We start from the raw sequence: 22,720 nt of genomic DNA on the forward strand, positions 1-22,720 counted from the left end.
GACTTCCCAGCTGCTCGGTGTGTCGTCAATCACCACATTGAAGATGGTTATTCATCCAGAGAGACAAAGGGAAGTGTGATCTGGAGCCTTCAGTAAATCCTGCAGTGAGGTAAGATCACTCACAGTGCACAGAGCAGAGAGCAATGAGAGGGCTCCAATTATTGTCAGCAAGACATGACTTAGATACAGTGCTGGAGGGGGAGCAATGTACAGACACACTCCAAGCTCAATCACCACCCCAACATTAGGTTCTGTTGTACTCAGACTCACTACTCTGCAACACTGTACCTGTGGCATGTCTTGTGGCCAGTGTCTTCAATAATTTGTAACTCCTATAACCGTTCCTTTGTCTGTAAACTCCTCCCTTCCCGATAGTCCATCCACATATTTGAAATGTACTGCATTCCAGACGACCATCCTTATCACTGTAACTTGCTTCAGCATCTATAACATGCCTTATCTCGGTAGTCTTCTCCTCCTCCAGTAACTGGAGACATAGTCATGCAGCACGGAAACGGTTCCTTCGCTCCAATTAGCCCATGCTGACCAGAGTCCCTTGACAAGTCACGTTTCCCTGGATTCCACCCACATCCCTTCCAACCTTCTCCTCTCCATGTACCTGACCAAATGGCTTTTACATGTTGTAATTGTACTTTTCCCTATCCCTTCCGCACCATGCCCTGTGTGGAAAAAGTTTTCCTCCAATCCCTTTTAAGTCTTCCCTCTCTCATATCATATCTACGCCATCTTGAATATAGAAGATAGAGCATGACAGCGCAGTACAGGCCCTTTGGCCCTCGATGTTGCGCCGACCTATGGAACCAATCTGAAGCCCATCTAACCAACACTAATCCATTCTCATCCATGTGCCTATCCAATGACCATGGAAATGCCCTTAAAGTTGGTAAGTCTACTACTGTTGCAGGCAGTACGTTCCACGCCCGACTACTCTCTGAGTAATTAACCTTTCCACTGACACCTGTCCTATATCTATCACCACTCAATTTAAAGCTATCTCCTCTCGTGCTAGGAATCGCCAACTGAGGGAAAATGCTCTCACTCTCCTACCCATTTAAACCTCTGATTATCTCATATGTCTCAATTAGTTGGCCTCAAACGTCTTTTTTCGACAGAAAACACTTTCAAATCCCTCAGCCTTTCCTCATAAAACCAACCCTCCATTCCAGGTAACATCCTAGTAAATCTCCTCTGAACCCTTTCCCAAGTTTACACATCCTTCCTCTAATGCTGTGACCTGAGCTGTGCAGAATACTCCAAATGTGGCCAAACCAGAGTTTTTTTACAGCTGCAGCATGATCTCATTCTTCCGAAACTCAATCCGTCTACCAATCAAAGCTAACAAACCGAATGCCTTCTTAACAACCCTATCAATCTGACTGGTAACCTTCAAGGATCTTTGTACTTCGACACCTAGATCACTCTGTTCGTCAACGCTACCACGAATCTTATTATTAGCCCAGTATACTGTATTCTTGTTACTCCTTCCAAAATGAATCACCTCGCACTTTTCTGAATTCAGCTCCATTTGCGAACTTTCAGTTCAGCTCTGCAGATTATGGATGTCTCTCTGTAATCCACAACACCCCTCGTCACGATGAACAACTCTACCGACCTTAGTGTCTGCGGAAAGTTTACTAACGCATTCTTCAATGCCCTCATCGGGGTCATTTATGTAAATGACAAACAACAATGGATCCAAAACAGAGCCTGGCGGTACCCCACGAGTAACTGAATTCCAGAATATGTATTTCCCATTATCCACTACGCTCCGTCTTGTTTAAGAAAGCCAATTTCTGATTCAAACTGTTTTTGATCAGAATTTTGGGTCGATCTCGCTGTCCTATTGGTGGAGATGTTTACCAAAATGGCTGTGCACAGCTTCAGATTCCCAGGCTGGAAGATATGAGTTCAGATGTGAATGTAATTTTCTATTCTGTCTGTGTGCCTGATACTGAACTGGTGTGTCTGGTAGAAAACACTTTGCGTGCATTTGGTGACCTCCTGATCTATGTTACTGACCAGAGCTCACCTCATCAATGTCTTCATTTGGAATGTTCTTTTATTTTTCATTATTTTTAAGTGGCAATTTTGCGAGATGCAGGAATTGGGATATTTCCATTTTGAGAAAATGAAACCTTTATCATTGGAAATTAAGAATCCTTCAAAAATGAGAACGGCAGTCCAGAGACAAGAGACGTATTCATGTTAGGGTGAAAGTCAAGGCCGAGGGTAGCTTTTCCGACTGGAGGCCTGTGACCAGTGATGTACGGCAAGGATCGGTGCTAGATCCACTCTTTTAATTATTTATATAAATGATTTGAATGTGAACGTAGGAGGTATAGTTAACAAGTTTGCAGATGACACCAAAATTGGTGATGTAGTGGACAGCAAAAATGTAACCTCAGATTTCAACGGGATCTGGATCAGATGGGCCAATGGGCTGAGAAGTGGCAGATGATGTTTAATTTAGATAAATGCGGGGTGCTGCATTTTGCGAAAGCCAACCTTAGCAGGAGTTATACATTTAATGTTAAGTTCCTAAGGAGTGTTGCTGAACAGAAAGACGTTGGAGGATAGATAGGATAGTGAAGAAGGTGTTTGGTATGCTTGTGTTTATTGATTAGAGCATTGAATAGTGGAGTTGGGACGCCATGCTGTGGCTGTATAAGACATTAGATAAGCCACGTTTGGAATATTGCATGCGATTCTTGTTTCCTCCCTATCGGAAGGATGTTGTGTAAATTGAAAGGGTTCAGAAAAGTTTTACAAGGATCTTGCCAGGATTGGAGAATCTGATCTTCAGGGAGAGATTGAATGGGTGGGACTATTTTCCCTGGAATGTTTGGGGCTGAGGGGTGACTATATGGAGGTTTACAAAATCATGGGAGGCATGGATAGGATTAACAGGCAAGGTGTTTTCCTGGTGTGGGGAAGTCCATAACTGGAGGGTACAGTTTCAGGGAAGGGGAAGACGTAAAAGGAGCCTAAGGGACAACGTTTTCAGGCAGAGGGTGGTGCGTGTATGGAATGAACTGCCAAAGGAAGTGGTGGAGACTGGTAAAATTACTGCATTTAAAAGCATCTGGATAGGAAGGGTTGAGAGGGATTTGGGCCAGATGCTGACGAATGAGACACAATTATGTTAGGATATGTGGGTGGCGTGGACGAGTCAGACTGAAGGGTCTGTTTCTGTGCTGTACATCCCTATGACGTAAATGTTTTCCACTGCCCATTTATAGCCTTACATTACATTGTTTCCCCTGTTTACCTTGGTCAGTTCTCCTCTCAAACACATGTAAATGGCTTTGATTGCGATTTGAGGGTGTGTTTTATGGCCAATTTAAAAATTCATCATATCATTGAATTCCACTATTCTACAATTTCCCAGAGGATTTCTCAGTGTGACATCACTCCTTCAGTCAGTGTCATCACCCAACGGTGGATCTGAGATAGTTACGTACCTGGCCATTTGCACAATGTGTTTTTCGAAGAAACACTGGCAAAAACATTCAAAGAGGAGTTTGGAGAATAACGCTTTTGCCAATGTGATTGTCCCAGATTCTGCAAAGATTGAAATTTCCCAAAATTATCACAGTACCTTTGAATTACGCAGGAATTCATTGGAATGTGTAACAGTGTTGAGCAATGAAATGCTGTTAGGAAGCCCAAAAACTGTTCTCCTTCTTGTGTTTATGCCTCACTTTACTCAGAATTTGCGTTCAGGCTGATTCTGCTGCATAATCTGAGTCCAAACGCTTTCTCTGTAGTGCCTTCCTACACACTCGTGATATCACTCAGTATCTCTCCGTGTGTTATCCCTCACTGTGTGGGTCTAATTGCTGCCTCTGACAGTGTCTCTCGCTCTTGCAGCTACTTCAGATCCTGAGCCAACAGAATTCTTCACTCCAGAGAGACGCAAAAGCACAGGCCAGGGATGGAGATTTTTTATTTTCCAGACTTCTGTGGGATTCAGTGCCATCCTCCATGTGTAGCACTCACTCCATCAGTCCAATTTCCCATTCTGTCTGTCTCTGTCTCATGTCGGTAGTCAGGAAGTTCCTGACTCAATAAACTTCCCAACTGCTGGGTGTCTCGTCCATCACCTCATTGAAAGCATTGGTCAGCCAGAGGTCAGGGAGATCTGGAGCCTTTAATAAATTCTGCAGCGAGGTAAGATCAATCACAGTGCACAGAGGAGAGAGTATTTAATGGATGAGAATCTTCAGCTCAAAGGAGGTGACGTAGGTACAGTGGTGAAGGGCAAACACAGAATATAAAGCTCCCAGTCTCAACACCCACCCTCTTGTTAGGGGATTATTTTCAGCTCTGCTGTATGAGCCTTCCTGAGACAGCATCAGAAGTTCATAGTTAGCAATCCAGGCCTGTTCTGTCTTAGTGATCATCAGGACAACAGAGTGGAAAACAGGCCTCCCTTAACACTATCTGTTGTCACATCATAGAGTCATACACCAAGGAAACATAGCTTTTGGTCAAACTCATCTGCGCCAATGCCTTGAATGCTTTTAACTCTGAGAACAGTTCTTATCTATGTAACCTCCTCCCTTGTGTACAAGCCCAATGTATATTTAAAACCTCCTCCAATGATGACTACTCTCCCTATCTCTGTATACTACTCCAATCTGAATAATATGTTCAATCCCAGCAATCTCCTCCTCCAGTCATTCCAATAATTCCTATTCCTATAATCTTGCGCAATACCTACAGCCCACCCTGTCTCTGTTACACCCTCCAGCCTTTGCCAACCACCCCCATATGTTTACTTTCCACCAGCTCCTACATCACGCGATATGACTGTAATATTCAATCCCTATAACATTCCTGCCTCCTGTCCTACATTACCACTTGACCATCCCAACAGACCTCCCTATCTGTTCAAACTCCTCCAGTCCCTACAGCCTTTCTTGCCTGTGTAATCTGGGCCAATCCCAGCAACCCACCCTGTGTATAGTGTTCTGAAGCCACTTTAACACTCCCTATTTCTGCAACTTCGTCCGTTTTCTGCGATCTCCTCTATCACTGTGGCCTTCTGCCAACACTACAATCGTCCATAACTCATCTCCTCTCATCTCTACTAGCGTTTCTATTTTTGTAAGCCCCTGAAGTCACTAAAACCATCCATGTACATGAAACATACTCTTTGTTGCTATATCCGAGCCCAGTCTCTACAGCTCTCACTTTCTGTATCCTCCTTCTGTCTGAAAAAATATCCAGTGTCTACACCCCTCTGTATTACAAACTTCGTCCAATCGCGAAAACCATCACCACAAACTTCACTATCGCAGTAACCTCTTCCAGCTCCTCATTACCACTGTACACCATCCTGTCCCGACTATGCTCCCTATCACGTCATTTCATCTCTGCAACCCACACGATCACAATAAACCTCGTCTAACTCTTGAAAACATTCTAACTCTCAGTAAACTCTTCCACTTCCTTATCCCCTCCATGTGCATGTAATCTCCTTGTGTCTTGAGAAACATTGACCAATTATCAACTCCAGAAGTAACGACAATATATATTTCTCCAACGAACACCACCTCCTATACTCCTCCCTGTCTGAGTAACCTGCACCAACCCCTTCGCACATCTCTGTTCAGTCACCTCTTCCTGCGTCCACAGGATGAATGTCCGTCCCTATCTCGTTAAATCTCCGGCAGACTCCAAAGGCCTCCCTCTCGCTGTGAACTCCCGTAGTCACTCCAAACCATCCTATCTCTGTAACCTCCCCTAGTCACTCCATCACTCCCTATCTCTGTAACCTCCCCCAGTCACTCCATCTCTCCCTGTCTCTGTAACCTCCACCACTCACTCCAGGCCTCCGCATCTCTGTAATCTCCACTAGTCACTCCATTCCTTCCTATCTCTGTAACCTCCCCAGTCACTCCATTCCTCCCATCTCTGTGAACTCACCAAATCACTCCAACCACAACCTCCAGACATGGTGGGCCGAAGGGCCTATTGCTGTGCTATACTGTTCTATTCTCTAATTTCCTGGCATCTACCCGGGCAAAGCCCCTCAGAATCCCGGATGTTTCGCTCAATTTCTCTCCATTTTTCGAAATGCCAATGGTTCAACCTCGATCTACTTCACCTCTTCCCATTATAAAGTCCCGCCATTTCCAGGATCAGCCGAGTGAACCTTCCCTGGTCTGCCTCCAATATAAGAATATATTTTCTTTGGGTACTCACACTGTTCATAATACTGTCGGTGTGGTCTGACTGGTATGTTGTATACTTTTAGCAAGACCTCCCTATATTTAGGCTCCATTCCATTTGCAATAAATGCCAGGATTTGCTTTCCCTTCTCTACTACCTGCTGACCCTGTAAACTACCTTTTTCAGATTGATAACAAAGATTCCCAAAACCCTTTGTGCAGTCAGTCTGAAACCAAACGGTGTTAGCCTGACAGTATGTCGGGAACGTGCTGGAGAGTATTATAAAGGATACGACAATAAATGGCAACTGGACGCTTGGGGACAATGGGAGATGCATGGTTTTATAGAAGTGGAATTATTTTATATCTATTGGATGCTATATATTGGTGTGACCAACAATGGCGGAATAGATAAGGGTTGGGGAGGCTACAGGCAGTAGGTGGATATTTGAAATTTCAGAAGCATTTTGACAAGTTTCGACAAGGGCTAAAGTATAGTGAGGGAGAGTATAGGGCCCCTGAAGCGTCAATGAGGCTCTCTTTGTGGAATCACTGTTGATGGGTGAGATACTAAACAAATATTTTGCTTTAGGATTTACTGTGGAGAAAGACATGAAAGCTCGGGAACTTGGGAAAATAAATAGTGATGTCTTGAACAGAGATTACATTGGAGAACAGAAGGTGCTGGATGCATTAAAATGCAAAAAGATTGGTAAAACCTTGGGACACGATCAGACGTATCCCACCGCTTTGTGTGAAGCTTGAGAGGCAATTATAGGGACCCTTGAAGAGATATTTGCATCATCGACAGCCACTACAGACCAGAGAGTCTGATGGGAGGGTAATTTGCTGGACTAGATTCTGAGAAAAAGGATCATCATGCATTTGGAATGGCAATAATTGATTAGCGATAATCAGCATGGTTTTGTGCGTGGAAAATAATGACTGTGTGTTTGTGAAAGGAGACAAATAATCGATTAAGGCATTGCAGTAGACGTGTCCATGGACTTTATCAAGGCCTTTGACAAGGATCTGCATGGCAGACTGGTTAACAAATCTGGGTCACACATTACCAGGGTGTACTAACCAACTGGATACGACGTAAGATTGACTGTAGGAGATAGAGTGTGTTCATAGAGGGTTACTGCTCAAACTGCAGGCCCGTGACCTACGGTGCGCCATGGGGTTCGGTGCTGGATCACTGTTGTGCATCATTTATATAACCAGTTTGGATGAGAATACAGGAGTCATGGCTAGCAAGTTTGTGAGTGACACTGAAATTGGTGGTAAAGTGGACAGTGAAGAGGGATGGGATAAATGGGAGTACAATGGGATCAACAGTACGACTGGGCCAGTGAGGTTAGGAAATTGCAGGTGGAGAAAAGCATGCTGTTGCATTTTGCTAAGGCAAACCTTGGCTGGTCTTGTACAGTTAATGTTAGGACCCTGGGTAGCGGTGTCAAACAGAGAGGCAAGGGATGGAGGTACACAGTTCTTTGAAAGTGGCGTCATAGGTGAAGCAGGTGTTTGGAATGGTTACCTTCATTGGACAGAGCATTGAGATTAGGAGTTGGAATGCCATGTTGTGTCTGTACAAGACATTGGTGAAGCCACCATAAGAGCATTGTTGATCAGAGGAAGAACTCATCAGGTTCACTTATGTCTTTTAGGGAAGGACATCTGACATTCTAACCTGGTCTGGCCTACATATGAATCCAGACCCATAACCATATGGCTGACTCTGAGTTGCCCTCTGGGTAATTAGCAGTGGGGCAAAGAATGCTGTTTCAATCAGTGACATTCTCATCCCATGAATGAATAAAGAAAAATACATATGTCCCTCACCATCTCTGCTAACACCTCCAGCTGCAGCAATTCATACTAGCTTTGTAACACTGTTCAGGCCCTGACCACTCTCACCACATCTAACACCTTCACCTCTTCTTGTTCCTATCATGTCAATAAATCCTAATAATGATTCCCATTCCCAATACCCTCCTCCTGCTAGCAGATCCTTTAAAACGTACTCCTAAAACACTCTATCACTTCAGGATTTTAAATTCATTTTGGTAATCTTCTAAGCCTCATAATCGAATATGATCCATTTCGTCCTGAGTGAGGGAGGGTGGGACTTTCTTGCTGAGCTTTTGTCTGTTTCAATAGAATATCCTTTTGTTAAGTGTTTTGCACTGTTCCTTCAAATGTTTTCCACTGTTCATTTACAGGCACATGTTTCAGTCATTTTAGTCTGTTTTCCTTGGTCAGTTCTCCTCTCAAACTGAGGTAATTGACATTTTTTGTTTCTAGTTGTTGCTTGCCCTTTGTGTGATTCACTTTAAAACTTTATATTTCTTTAAACTGCACTTTATTACAATTTCCCAAAGGTTCTCCCTAGGTGACATTATTCATTCACTAAGTTTCATCACACAACAGTCGATCAGAGGTAGTGACGTCTCTAGCCAGTTACACAATGTGTTATTCAAAGAAACACTGAAAAACAAAAATCCAAACTCCTCTTCCAATGTGTGTGATTGTTAGGATTATACGAATATTGAAGTTTCACTAAAAAATCATAATGCCTTTGTTAAAAATACCAAAGAATTCCTGTTTAATACAGTGATGAGCAATTAAATGCTGTTCATTGGCTAAAACTGCTCTGTTGTTTGTGCTCTTGGCAAGTAGTAGCCAGAATTTACATGATTCAACTTCATGATCTGCGGCCAAATGCTTTCTCTGTATTGCCTTTGTTATCCATTATTGTTAGCGTTACCCATTTTGTCTGAGTTTGCACAAGGTTTTGAATCATTGAATATTTCTGTTCGCCCTGTAACCATGTCTCTCTGGTGTCTAAATCTATTTTATCTCTGTGTCAAAAATCCATCTACCTCATTGCAGAGACATTGTCCATTTAAATAAAAAAAACTAGTTTACTCTTTCCCACTATTTGCTGTCTCAGAGATATTCTCTGATGTACAGTTTTAATTAAACTCTGTCCCTTCCTGTTCCTTTTTGCTTGTCTCCAGCCACATTCCAACGCTGTTACCCTGCTTTCTCTTTGGATTTGAAAAACTCCTTTCACTTCAACCCTGTGGCTGCATCCTTTCTGTTAGTTTAAAGCCCCCACATGACTGGCCAGGACACTGGGCCCAGCACAGTTCCAGTGGGACCATCCTAATGGATTATTTCCTAAAATCAGGTATGGGATGTGGGTGTCTCTGGCTGGCCAGGCTTTCTTGCCTAGCCTTAGCTGTCCTTGAACTGAGTAGCTTGCTCGGCCATTTCAGAGGTAATTGAAAGGCAAACACTTTGCTGTTGTTATACCGTGCAGACCACTTGAGGACCGGGCCAGCGATGGAGACGGGGATTTCCAGAACTCTGTTGGACTTAGTACCATTTTCTATGTGTACCTCTAACTGCATCAGTCTAATTTCTCATTCTGTCTATTTCACTGTTTTCTTCAGATAGGCAGGAAGGTCTGGTGCTAATAGACTTCCCAGCTGACGGGTGTCTCGTTCATCACCTCATTGAAGACGGTTGGTCAGCCAGAGAGAAAAAGATAAGGAAAATCTGAAGCCTTCAATACATCCTGCAGCGAGTTAATATCACTGTGCACAAAGCAGAGAGCAATGAGAGGGTTCCAACCATCAGCTCACAAGACCTGATATAGATAAAGTGCTGGAGGGAGAGCAGAGTACAGACACACCTCATACTCAATCACCATCCCTACTGTATGTCTGTTGAACTAAGACAGCATCGGAGTTCACAGTTATCAATCCAGGCCTGTGCTGTCTTAGTGAGCATTGGTATAACAGGGGAGAAAGCAGGCCTCCCACTCGAGGGTGGGATTGCTGCCTGGGATCCTTCTGTTCTTTATTCCCTCTCCAATACTGTCTCAGCAACCTCTTCCCTTCCCTGTAGACCCTCCACATATTTGAAATGAACTGCATTCTCACTGAATCACTTTAACATACTCCCACTTTCCAAATGTAGACCTACCTGCAGATACTCCTCCTGGTATATGTTTGCCAGGTCCTCTCTAATGATCTTAGAACATAGAACATAGAACAATACAGCACAGAACAGGCCCTTCAGCCCACGATGTTGTGCCAAACATTTGTACGAGCTTCAGCCCCTATCCATGTACCTAACCAATTGCCGCTTAAAGGTTACCAATGATTCTGACTCTGCCACTCCCACAGTCAAGCGATTCCATGCCCCCACCACTCTCTGGCTAAAGAACCTACCCCTGACATCCCCCCTATACCTTCCACCCTTCACCTTAAACTTATGTCCCCTTGTAACACTCTGTTGTACGCGGGGAAAATTCTCTGACTGTCTACTCTATCTATTCCCCTGATAATCTCTATCAAGTCACCCCTCATCCTTCGCCGTTCCAATGAGCAAAGGCCTAGCTCTGTCAACCTATCCTCGTACGACCTTTTCTCCATTCCAGGCAACATCCTGGTAAATCTTCTCTGCACCCTCTCCAAAGCTTCCACATCTTTCCTAAAGTGAGGCGACCAGAACTGCACACATTACTCCAAATGTGGCCTAACCAAGGTCCTGTACAGCTGCAACATCACCTCACGACTCTTGAATTCAATCCGTCTACTAATGAACGCTAATACACCATAGGCCTTCTTACAAGCTCTATCCACCTGAGTGGCAACTTTCAAAGAGCTATGAACATAGACCCCATGACCCTCTGCTCCTCCACCTTACTAAGAACCCTGCCGTTAACCCTGTATTCCGCATTCTTATTTGTCTTTCCAAAATGGACAACCTCACACTTGGCAGGGTTGAACTCCATCTGCCACTCCTCAGCCCAGCTCTGCATCATATCCAAGTCCCTTTGCAGCCGACAAAAGCCCTCCTCACTATCCACAACTCCACCAATCTTCGTATCATCTGCAAATTTACTGGCCCACCCTTCGACTCACTCTTCCAAGTCATTAATAAAAATTACAAACAGCAGAGAACCCAGAACTGATCCCTGCGGAACTCCACGTGCAACTGGACTCCAGGCTGAATATTTACCATCTACCACCACTCTCTGACTTCGACCGGTTCGCCAGTTTTCTATCCAACTGGCTAAATTTCCCACTATCCCATATCTCCTGACTTTTCGCATAAGCCTACCATGGGGAACCTTATCAAATGCCTGACTAAATCTTGATACTGATAAGAGACTCACTTTTAGTGGGACAGGCAGGAGATTCTTTGGTTGCAGAAGAGACGCCAGATTGTTGTGCTGCCTCCCGGGTACCAGAGTCAAAGATGTTTCTGAGTCGTTACTGAACATCCTGAAGTGGGGAGGGTGTGGGGGGTGGGGGGGTGTACAGCCAGAGGTCATTGTGCACATTGATCCACATGACAGGTGGACAAAGGGATGGTATACCCTGAAATAAGTATTGGGCATTAGCTAAGAAGTTAAAAAGTAGGACCTCAAGTTTAGTGGTTTCCAGGTTACTCCCTGTGCCACGTGCCAGTGAGGAAAGAAATAGAAAAGTAGGCCAGATGAATGTGTGACTGAGGAGCTGATGGATGGGGGCAGGGTTTTCAGTGCCTGAATCATTGGGATCTCTTCTGTGGTAGAAGTGACCTGTACAAGGTGGACGGGTTGGACTTGGACCAAAGGTGCACCAGTATTTCTGGGGGGAGATTTGTTAGTGTTAGGGTTGGGACGCTGAATAAGAGAAGGACCATCGAAAGGTCGGGGGAAAATGCATCATCCATCAAGAGTATGTTTCCTATTCAGGATATCCAGGGGCACAGTCAAGGGAAGGGAAAGACGTTTGGTTTAAATGTCACTTATTTCAACACACAAGGCCTGACTGGTAAGGCAGACGAGCTCAGAGCATGGATTGTTACTGGGGACTGCGATATTATAGCCATAACAGAAACATGGCTGAAAGAATGACAGGACTGGCAGCTCAGTGTTCCAGGAAATAGGAGGTACAGGCGTGAGAGAAGGACAAGTAAGTGAGGAGGGGGAGTTCTCCTTTTGATATTTGAGGACATAATAACAGTGCTCAGAGAGGATACTCTTAAGGGGTCATCAAACTAGGCCACATGGTTAGAACTGAGAAACAAGAAGGGGTGGTCACTCTGTTGCGACTGTATTATAGACCCCCAAATATCCAGCGGGTACTAGAGGAGCAGATGTGTAGAGAGATTAGAGATAACAGTCGGAATAATAGAATAGTGTTGGTTGGAGAATTTAATTTTCTCAGTATTTACTCGGACACCCAGAGATTAAAAGGCCTGTACGGAGTGCAATTTGTCAAATGTGTTCAAGAAAGTTTCCTAAATCAAGATGTAACTCTAACAAGGCCTAACTACTCAGGCAGGTGCAACACTGGACCTCCCCTCAGAAAACGAAGTCAGGCAAGTGACTGAATAGTCTGTGAGAGAGCACTTTGTGTCCAGTGACCACAACTGTCTTAGTTTTAACGTATTTATGGTAAAAGATCAGACAGGTCCACAGATTAAGGTGTGAAACTGAAACAGGGCCAGGTTTGGAGCCATTAGGCAGGATTGGTCGATTGGGTGAATTAAAAACCACCCAACACCAGATTATAGTCCAACAGGTTTAGTTCAAAGCACTAGCTTTCAAAGCGCAGGTGAAAATCCTAAAAGATGAAAGGCATAAATTAAATTTGTTTGATATTACATTCATGACACTGCCGTCCTGTTGCTATAAATTCTGTGCCTTATGATTGTGCTCCACAACCCACCAGATGAAGCTGTGCTCCGAAAGCTAGTGCTTCCAAATAAACCTGCTGGACTGTAAACTGGTGTTGTGTGACTTTTAACTTTGTACATGCCCTTCCAACATCGGCTCCTCCACATCATGCTACTATCAACTGGGTGAGTCTGTTTGAAGGAAATGGAATGACTGGCAAATTGGAGGCATTTAAAAGTGTAATAATAAACATCCAGTGCCAGTATGTCCCTGTTAGGGTGAAGGGAAAAGATGGCAGTTGATTCCTGGCTGATGAGGGATATTGAAGTTCTCGTCTGGAAAATGAAGATGGAATACATTGGATTTAAGGTTTCCATATCTACCTCACCTACCTCACCAGACTGATTGACACGATCAATCTGTGGAGACCCTACAATCCTTTCTGGTCCCTGCAGCACTCCCGATCTGAAGAACTCACTCCAATGCCTGTGACTCTCCCAATGAAGTTCCTACAAGACTATCTATCTATGTGACATCCTCCCGTCGCCAGCACACACCCTTTTAATGCTCGCTCCTCCAGTTTCTCCATCCATCTACCCATCTCTATAACCTTCTCCAGCTCTTACACTCCTATCTGTGTAAACTGCACCCTCCCCATAACCCTTCTCATTTTGACTAAACTGTCGGAGGTTGCTAATGCTCGCTTATCTGCGAAACTGTCTCCAACCAAAATTGCTCTCTTTATCTCCTGGAAGATCTGTCCGATTCCACATCCTCCATGTCTAAATAACTTGCAGAAGCTAAGCTTTCCTGTATCTATAAGCATCTACAGGCACGACTACCCTCCAGATGTCTGTTGCTTTTCCAATCCGCACAGCTGTCTTTATCTCTGCCATCTACTCCGTTCCCTAAACAATCCCTGTCTGTGTAAACCACCCCAACCTAACAGCATCCTTATCCCTATAGTGCTCCATTCCTGCAACCTCCCCATCTCCATGAAATCCCTGCAGGTCCTTCAGCTCTCCACATTTCTGTAACCTCCTTTTCGCTTTGTGATCTTCCCCTCCTGTGAAAACACCTCCAGCCCCCTCAACCCTCCAAGTCTGGGTCATTCTGCTCCAGATCAGACCATTGCTTTCTCTGTAAACTCCGACACTCTTAGCAACCCTTCCTAATGGTGTCTCTTCATTCAGGCCCCATCCTCTCCAGCTTTCTGAAGCCTCTTCCTGCCATTGTAACCCTCACTATTTAGGACATGGAACAGTGCAGAACAATACAGGCCCTTCAGCCCTCGATGTTGTACTGACCTTTTATCTTACTCAAACCTTTGAAGGTTTTCTTCAGAATCGTCCAGTCTTGAAACCTCCCTATTTGGTAAATTCCTTCAGTCCCTATAACACTCAAATTGTGAAACCTATTCAAGTCCCTACAATCCTCCTTTGCCCTTGACCTCCTTTATGACCATCAAAACTCAAAATTACCAAAACCGCTTTTGGCCATTGTAATGTTTCTAATATCTGCAAAACCCTCCAGTCCTGATATCTTTCTCTTTCTATGGAACATTCACTTTTTTTCCCAGTGACTTTCTGGGGAAAACTGCAGAGGATGGAAATTAGTAGAGTCCGTCAATGTTACAGAAGTAGAAAGGGCACTGGAACCTGGAGGATGGTACGAATGTAGGAAGGGACGTGGATCCTGCAGGAGGTTAGAGGTAGCGGGATTCAAAGAACCTGTAGGATGGGACCGAGAATGGATTGTGGAACCTGAAGAATGGTACAATTTGAACCACAGGCCTTTTTTTGACTGGACCATTGGACTGATCATGATGTTCTAATTCTGGAGATCTTTGCCAGAATGGGTGAGCAAAGCTTCAGATTCCCAGGCTGGGAAATGTGAGTTCAGGTGTGAATCTATTTGCCCATTCTGTCTGTGTGCCTGATACTGAACTGGTGCTGTTCAGGTCGTTACGTGAGATGCAGGAATTGAAGAGTTCCACTTTGACAGAATGAAACTTTTACCTTTGATCCTGACCCATGGAATAGAGTTTCGTGGATTCTGTTGTTGACTGCAGATTATCACTCAGAGAATTGTATAACCAGGGAATCTGAGTGCACGTGGTCTTTGCTTACGAGAGTGGGTATTTATCAGTTTATGTTGGCTCGGATACAGTGCTTCTGGAGAAAGTATAACTGTGTAAATACCTCACCGACTGGTTAAGGGGTGAGTGCACTTGGCCCTTAGAACCAGGATCTGGGAAACCTCATGTTGTTTGCATGTGGGGCTTGGCACCAGACTGGGTGAGAGCAGCTCCCTGAGTAAATGACCGAAAAAGAGCTTGGGATCTCCTGCGTGTTTGACCATGTTCTCCAGTCCTGACAGTGTCCACTCCCTGTAAACCCTTCCAGCTCTCGAACATTTCCCTTCTCTTTCATTCTCTCCAGCCCTTCCAACCTGGCCTTCGTCTCGTATCTCTTGAAGTCCGAAACGACCTTGCTCTTTGTATTCGTATTACATTCCTTTGAGCTGTGTGGGAACAAACCTCGAGTAGGTTTGGATCAGTGAAAGAAAGATAACTCCCCATTCTCCACTTTTGTCAAACACAGTCTGCTTGTTAGGCTTTCTCCCATAAGGGAAATGAACCATCCTTTCAACATGCACCCTGCCTATTCCCCTGAGGATCTGTACATTTTAATGAGGACAACTGTCTTTCTGATGAACCTCAGTGCACAGCACCGAAGTGACATGTTCATGTTGTTCTATTTTCTGCTACCACTTCCTTTTGCTCTTCCCCTCCCTCATTCTGAATTCTCCCCAAGTCTTGACAGTGCTCCAAACCAATAATTACTGAGAATGCTCCAAACTCCCTACCTCTGTAAACTCCTCACATTCCTACATACCTCCTTGTGTGTGAACCCCTCTAGCTTCTACAGTCCTTCCAAATTATTGAATCTACTACAGCCCTCACCATCTCTGTATCTTCCTGCCACTACATTTCTCCATGCCTCTGCGAACCACTCCAGCCCTTCAAATCTGCAGTTCCACAAAACATCCCTCGATGTGGAAAATCCACCAAAGACCACTAGCTTTCATATCTCTGTTATCCCCAGCTCATCTCTCTATCTCTGTTCCCAGGTTCAGTCTCGACAGCACTACTTCCATGTACAACATCATCAAGTCCCTGAAATCCTCCCGTTCTGTGGAACCTCGAGCAGACCTTGTAGTTCTCTCATGATCTCTGACTGCCTGCAGTGATTTTAAACTTCCGCAATTCGATAACATCTCCAGTCTCCATGCCCCATTGCCGATCATGGTGAGCTGCTCCAAACCTCTCAAACTTTCCTGCCTGTGTCCATCAAGTTGATACAACTCTTCTCATGTCTGTAGTGCCCTGCATACCCTACAATCCTCCCCGTTTTTGTGAATTCTGCCTATCACTAGTACTGAACGTATCTGTGTAAATGCCTCCAGTTACTACAACCTCTTTACTGTTTAGCGTCCACCAGACCCTAAAACCATGCTATCTGTGTAACCTCCTTCAGGTCTATATCCTCCAACTTGCTGAAACCTGCTCTCACCATTGCAACCCCCATTAATTCTTAAAATTGTTTAGTCTGTAAAACTATCCCTATCAGTGTGAACCCCTCCACTGCGTACCACACTCCCAGTATATGCAATGGGTGATGCATGGTTTTAGAAAAGGGGAATATTTTTAAATCTGTTGGATTCTATATTTTGGTGTGACCATAAATGGCAGAATAGGTAAGGGTGGGAAAGGCTAGTAGCAGTCGAAGGATATTTGAAATTTCAGAAGCATTTTGACAAGTTTCAAGAAGGGCTAAAGATTTGCTAGGGAGAATAGGGCCCCTGAAAGATCAATGAGACTGTCTATGTGGAATCACTGCTGATGGACGAGGTCGAAAACAAATATTTCCCATTAGGATTTACTGTGGAGAAAGACATGAGTGTTCGGGAACTTGGGAAAATACATAGTGATATTTTGAACAATGTTCACTTTGGAGAACAGGAGGAGGTGGATGTATTAAAATGCAAAAAAGGTTGATAAAATCTTCGGACACGATCAGATGTATCCCAGAACCTTGTGAGAAGCTCGAGAGGAAATTACAGGGTCCCTCGAAGAGATATTTGTATCATCGACAGGCACTACCGACCAGTGAGACCAATGGCAGAGGTGGGTAAGTTGTTGGAGGAGATTCTGAGCTAAAGGATCATCATGCATTTGGAAACGCAAGGACGGATTACCGATATTCAGCATGTCTTTTTGCATGGAAAATCATGTCTCACGAACTGGATTGCGTGTTTGTGGAGGGAGACAAGTGGTAGGTCAAGGCAGAGCAGTAGACGATGTCTACATTAAGTTCAGCAATGCCTTTGACAAGAGTCTGCACGGCAGACTGGTTAATAAGTTTAGATCACCATAACCAGGGAGCGCTCACCACCTGGATACAAAATATGATTGATGGTAGGTGACAGAGCGTGTGCGTAGAGGGCTGCTGCTCAAGCTGAAGGCCTGTGACCAATAGTATGCCATGGGTTTCGGTGCTGGGTCACTGTTGTGCATCATTTAGATAAACGGTTTGGATGATAATACAGGAGTCATGGTTAGCAAGTTGGTGAGTGAGATTGAAATTGGTGTTAAAGTGGACAGTGAAGATGATTACCTGAGAGTTGGCCAGTGAGTTTAGGAATAGCATGTGGAGAAATGCGGAGTGTTGCACTCTGGTAAAACAGACCAGGGCGGGACTTGTACAGTTAATGTTAGGATCCTGGGTCGTGTTGTCAGTCAGAGACCCAGGGATGCAAGTACACAGTTCTTTGGAAGTGATATCACAGGTGGACAGGCTGGTGAAGCAGGTGTTTGGGATGTTTAACTTCATTGGTCAAAGCCTTGAGAATAGGAGTTGGGATGTCATGTTTTTGCTGGGCAGGACATTAGTGAGGCCACCATAAAAAACATTGTTGATTATCTGGAAAAAAACTCAACTAGTTCACATATGTTCATCAGGGAAGGACATCTGACATTATTACCTGGTCTGGCTCACATGTGACTCCAGACGCACGGCAATATGGCTGACTCAGGGCTACCCTCTGGGAAATTAGCAGTGGAGCAAAGAATGCTGACTCAATCAGTGACATCCTCATCAAATGAATGAACAAATAAAAATACATATGTCTATCCCTACCTCTGCAAACACCCCTAGCCACAGCAATTCGTACTGGCTTTGTAACATGGGTCAGGCCCTTGCCCTTCTCTGTAACACTCTCACCACCTCCAGCACCTTCAGCTCTCCCTGTTCCTATCATTTCATTAAACTCTGACTATGAATCCCCTTCCTACTGCACTCCTCCTGCTTGTAGACCCATAACAATCCCTTTAAAAAATACTTCCATATTTCGAAAGCATTGGCTTCTTCAGAATTGTTCGGGTTTTTTGGCTTCTAAGCAACTCTTAATTAAATCTGGTAACTCCTGGTACTCCCTGGGCTAGGTCTGTCCAAACTGGGGAGAAGCATTGGGAAGATGTCGAACACTTCAAAACTTGTTGACCGGCTAAAGGGGAATCCAGGAGAAAACATCACAAGGTGTGCACTACCAGCCCAACGACCCAAGCACCCCTTCCCACGGCCACCTTCTTCCCCAAATGTAACAGAGTCCTTGGAAGGGCACATCAGTCTGTAGGGCCACCTACAAACTCCCGCTGAGAGTGGGAGTGAGTCAGCCTCGTCTGTCACCCACCACCAATGAGATTGTGAGATAGGAATATTGAATATCCTCTCACAATCATCACAGTGTCTCTGTTACAAATTCAAATAATTCACTGTTAATGCAATGTCTAACAATATTATGCTGTGAAAGGGCTTCAACAGTGCCCTTCCACTTCTGTTATCTGACCCTTATTACCCAGCATTTTAATTCGTAACTATTCATAACCTGAAGCCACATATTTCCTTCGTAATCTCAATGTTGTCGCTAAATATGAGAGTTCCCCATCCTGCTTCCCATTCTTCTTGGTTTTACACAATGTTGCATAGCCGTGAATATTAATGCCCCATATTTGTGTTCACCCTGTGACCACGTCTTCCTGATGACGATCAGATAGAAATCACAAGTTACAAGTGCATATCCCTTATTGAGTACTGGTAGTAATGCTCACTGAATCAAAACCACTTCTGCTGATACCATTGTGTAATCCCGATACCTTGTTTCACTCTGGTGATATCACTCAGTATCTCTCCATGTGGTATCCCTCAGTGTGTGGGGTTAATTGTTGCCTCTCAGCGCCTCTTGCTCTTACGGCTGGTCTGAGAACCTGAGCCAACAGACTTCTCCACTCCAGAGAGACGCAGCAGCACTGGCTACTGATGGAGACTGGGATTTTCCAGATCTCTGTTGGCCTCAGTGCTACTGTACATGAGTCATCCACACTGCATCATTCTAATTTCCCAATCTGTCTATCTCTCTGTTTCATGTAGGTAATCAGAATGTACCTGGCTGAACCCAATTCTTAATTCCTGTCTCGTCCATAACCACATCAAAGACGGTTGGTCAGCCAGAGAGAGATGGAGAGTGAGATCTGGAGCCTTCAGTAAATCCTGCAGCCAGTTGGGAATTATCACAGTACATAGCACAGGAAGGAGTTAGTAGACTTCTATATTCAGACGCGGAAGACATGACATAGACACAATGCTGGACAAGGAACAGCTACATTCTCGTCTTTATTCCCACCATCTTATGAAGGTCCAGCTTTTACCTCTGCAGTTTGCTTCCTCACTGATACAGCACAGGGAAACCCAGGCATCAATCCTGGCACATGCTGTACTAGTGTGCTCTGCAATATCCTCCAGTCCCAATAATCCTGCCTCTGTTTGGAATCTCCTGCAGTCCACACAATGCTGTCTGTCACGTTATGTAATCCCTAACACCTCAGTCGCTCAACAGCTCTAGTAGATTCTAAATTCCTTCATCCCTATAAACCCTGACAGTCTGTCTATCCCTGTAAGCTCCTCCTGCCAATACCACTCTCCATAACCTCTCCATTCGTCCCTATCTGGGTCAACTTCTCCACTCATACAACCCTGCCTTATCTGTGAAAAATTCTTCAGTCCACTGAATTTTTCCGATCTGTTTAATCCCTTCCAGATCTGAAATACCTCTCTGTCGTTGTAACAATGTCAGGCTGCTACCTGAGAATCTCACTGTCTGTGTAATATACCAAGGAACTCTTGAATTTAGGAACTTCTTCCACCTGTTAACATCCTCCATGTCTGTGGATACCATCCAGTACTACCGTCCCCATCATATAATTTAGTCTCTACAATTCTAATGATGACGATAAACTCTCCCTGTCTAAAACAGATTCAATCTCTGTAAACTCTGCTGGTCCCTACTATCCTCCCTGTGAATCTAATCTCCTTCAGTCACTCCAAATCTGTATACCTACAACGTCCTCCTCATGTGACTACATGAGCTTCCGTAATTCTCACGGTGGCTATCACCATGTCCCATCCCTACATCCCTCCGTTTCTCTGAAATGTCCTCCATATTCTTAAATTCCTCCCTATCTTTGTCACCTGTTCAAGTCTCCACAACTCTCTCTATCTCTGTAGAAACTCTACAATCAAAGCTGCTCCAAGAACTTTCAACTCTCCTAACCTTTCTAACTCCCCTTAGTTGTCAAACTCCCCCTATCTCTGTCATATAATGTTCTCCCTTGTCGAAAGTCATCCTTATCTTTGTATGGTTCTCCAATCCCGACAACTGTCCCAGTCTTTGTAACATTGTCCTGCAACTTGAATCCTCCAGATTGCTGAACCCTCTTCAGGCACACCACATTCTCTATTTCTGTTATTTTCCCTGGCTCTTCGAAATCTCCCTGTCTGTGTGATACCCTGCAGTCTCTGCATTCCTCCCTATCTCTAACCACTAACTGCCTCCACAATCCTCCCCACACCTTTTACCACTTCCAGTCCCTTCAGTACATTCTATAACTTCCCAGTCTTTGGAACATTGTCCTGAAACTTGAAACCTCCTGATTTCTGAACCCTTTTCAGGCACAACACATTCTCTATTTCTGTTATTTTCCCCGGCTCTTCGAAATCTCCCTGTCTGTGTAATCCCCTGCAGTCTCTGCATCCCTCCCTATCTCTAACCACTAACTGCCTCCACAATCCTCTCCACACCTTTTACTACTTACAGTCCCTTCAGTACCTTCTATAACTGCAAACTCCCATTTGCAAAGGCCATTCCTGTTCCTACAATGTCTTTCAGAATCTGAAGCCCACATTCTCTCTAATCTGCAAGTCTGTCTATAATCTGTAAACATCAGCAGCCACCACTGCTGTCCGTACCTTTCTTCGCTCATTCAGACCCAATAAGCTTCCCATTCTTGCATTAACTGTATCTTAGTACTGTCCTAAAGCTTTCATGTCTCTGCTAACTGCTCCAGCCCCGTCACTATCTCCATAAACATCTACAGCCCCTAAAGCCCTCCCTTTCTGTGTAACCTCTTCCAGTCCTGAAACCACCCCCAACCTATGGACCCCCTTTAATCTTCCCTTGTTGGGTCATCCCATGAAGTCCCTGCCGATTTCCCGATCTTAGCAACAACGCCAATCTTTGTCACCCTCCAGTACCTATAAGACTCACTTTCATTGGCAGCTCATCCAATCTCTGCACCCATCTGTAATCTCCTTATCCTTCTCTAATTCTTTGATCTTAATTTATTTGAAACTCACCCTCACCCCAATCCTCCCGACCACAGGAACTACTTTCAGTTTGTGCAACCCTCCCCATTTGTGTAACTGTTTCCAACCCAGCAACCTGGCATTCTCCATTGACTGCCGATCGAGGTAGCCTTCGGAACCTAGAAGCCTTCTTATATCTGTAAATGTCTTCAGTCACTACAACCTTCCTAATCTCTGTTAGTATACACAATACACTTCTCCCTGGAACACCCACTGTCTCTGTGCCTCTCAGTCTGCCTACCTCTCCCTACAATCCATCCATAAACCTATCTCGAGAATCTAATCCAGCTCCCTCTAACTCTGTAAATTCCTCCAATCCCATAACCCCTATGTCTTGCTGATAATCTTGACCAGATGTAACTCTGTTTAACTCTAACATTATTGATCCCTGTAAGCCGCTCCATCTCTGTAACCTCTATCCATCTGTTCAACCCTCCCACTACTGAGGAATGACTCCCTGCGTTCGCCATAAGGCAGATGGAATGACAGTGAAGAGATATGATGGAATCGTCATTCCGGAGATGTAGCTGCAGATTGACCATTGATGGGAAGTGAATACTCAAGGGTTTTTGGGATCGAGGCAGGCTAGGCAAAAAGCCAACAAGTTGTGAAGAAAGGATGAGGTTAATGCATTAATGAGACAGTCACATGGATCTGAAGGTCAAAATTTGGAGTCTATTTGGGTGGAACTTAGAACAAGGAAGTAGCAGCAACAATTAGCAGGAATTATTTTACAGGTACCAGACAGTGATGGTAATGTTAATATGGTTACAGTCAGGACACTGAATGTACTTGTAACAAGGACAGTACAGTATTCGTGTGTGATGGTTGTCTCTATCCCGACTGGGTAACTAACGAGTATCAGGGCTGTAATGGATAGAATCCTGGATTGTATACGACATAGTTTTCTATAACATCATATCAAGGAGCCATCAACAAAATTATGTATTGTCGGTCAAATGCTGTTTAAAAATAAATATCTAATAATCACATTATAAAGGAGTTTTGTGAGCAGAGACCTTTAATGTTATAACGTAGATACGGTATTTGAGTTAAGACGATGAGATATAGGAGCG

The sequence above is a fragment of the Chiloscyllium plagiosum genome, chromosome 16 (genome assembly GCF_004010195.1).
Source record: "Chiloscyllium plagiosum isolate BGI_BamShark_2017 chromosome 16, ASM401019v2, whole genome shotgun sequence".
In the NCBI taxonomy this organism is placed as follows: Eukaryota; Metazoa; Chordata; class Chondrichthyes; order Orectolobiformes; family Hemiscylliidae; genus Chiloscyllium; species Chiloscyllium plagiosum.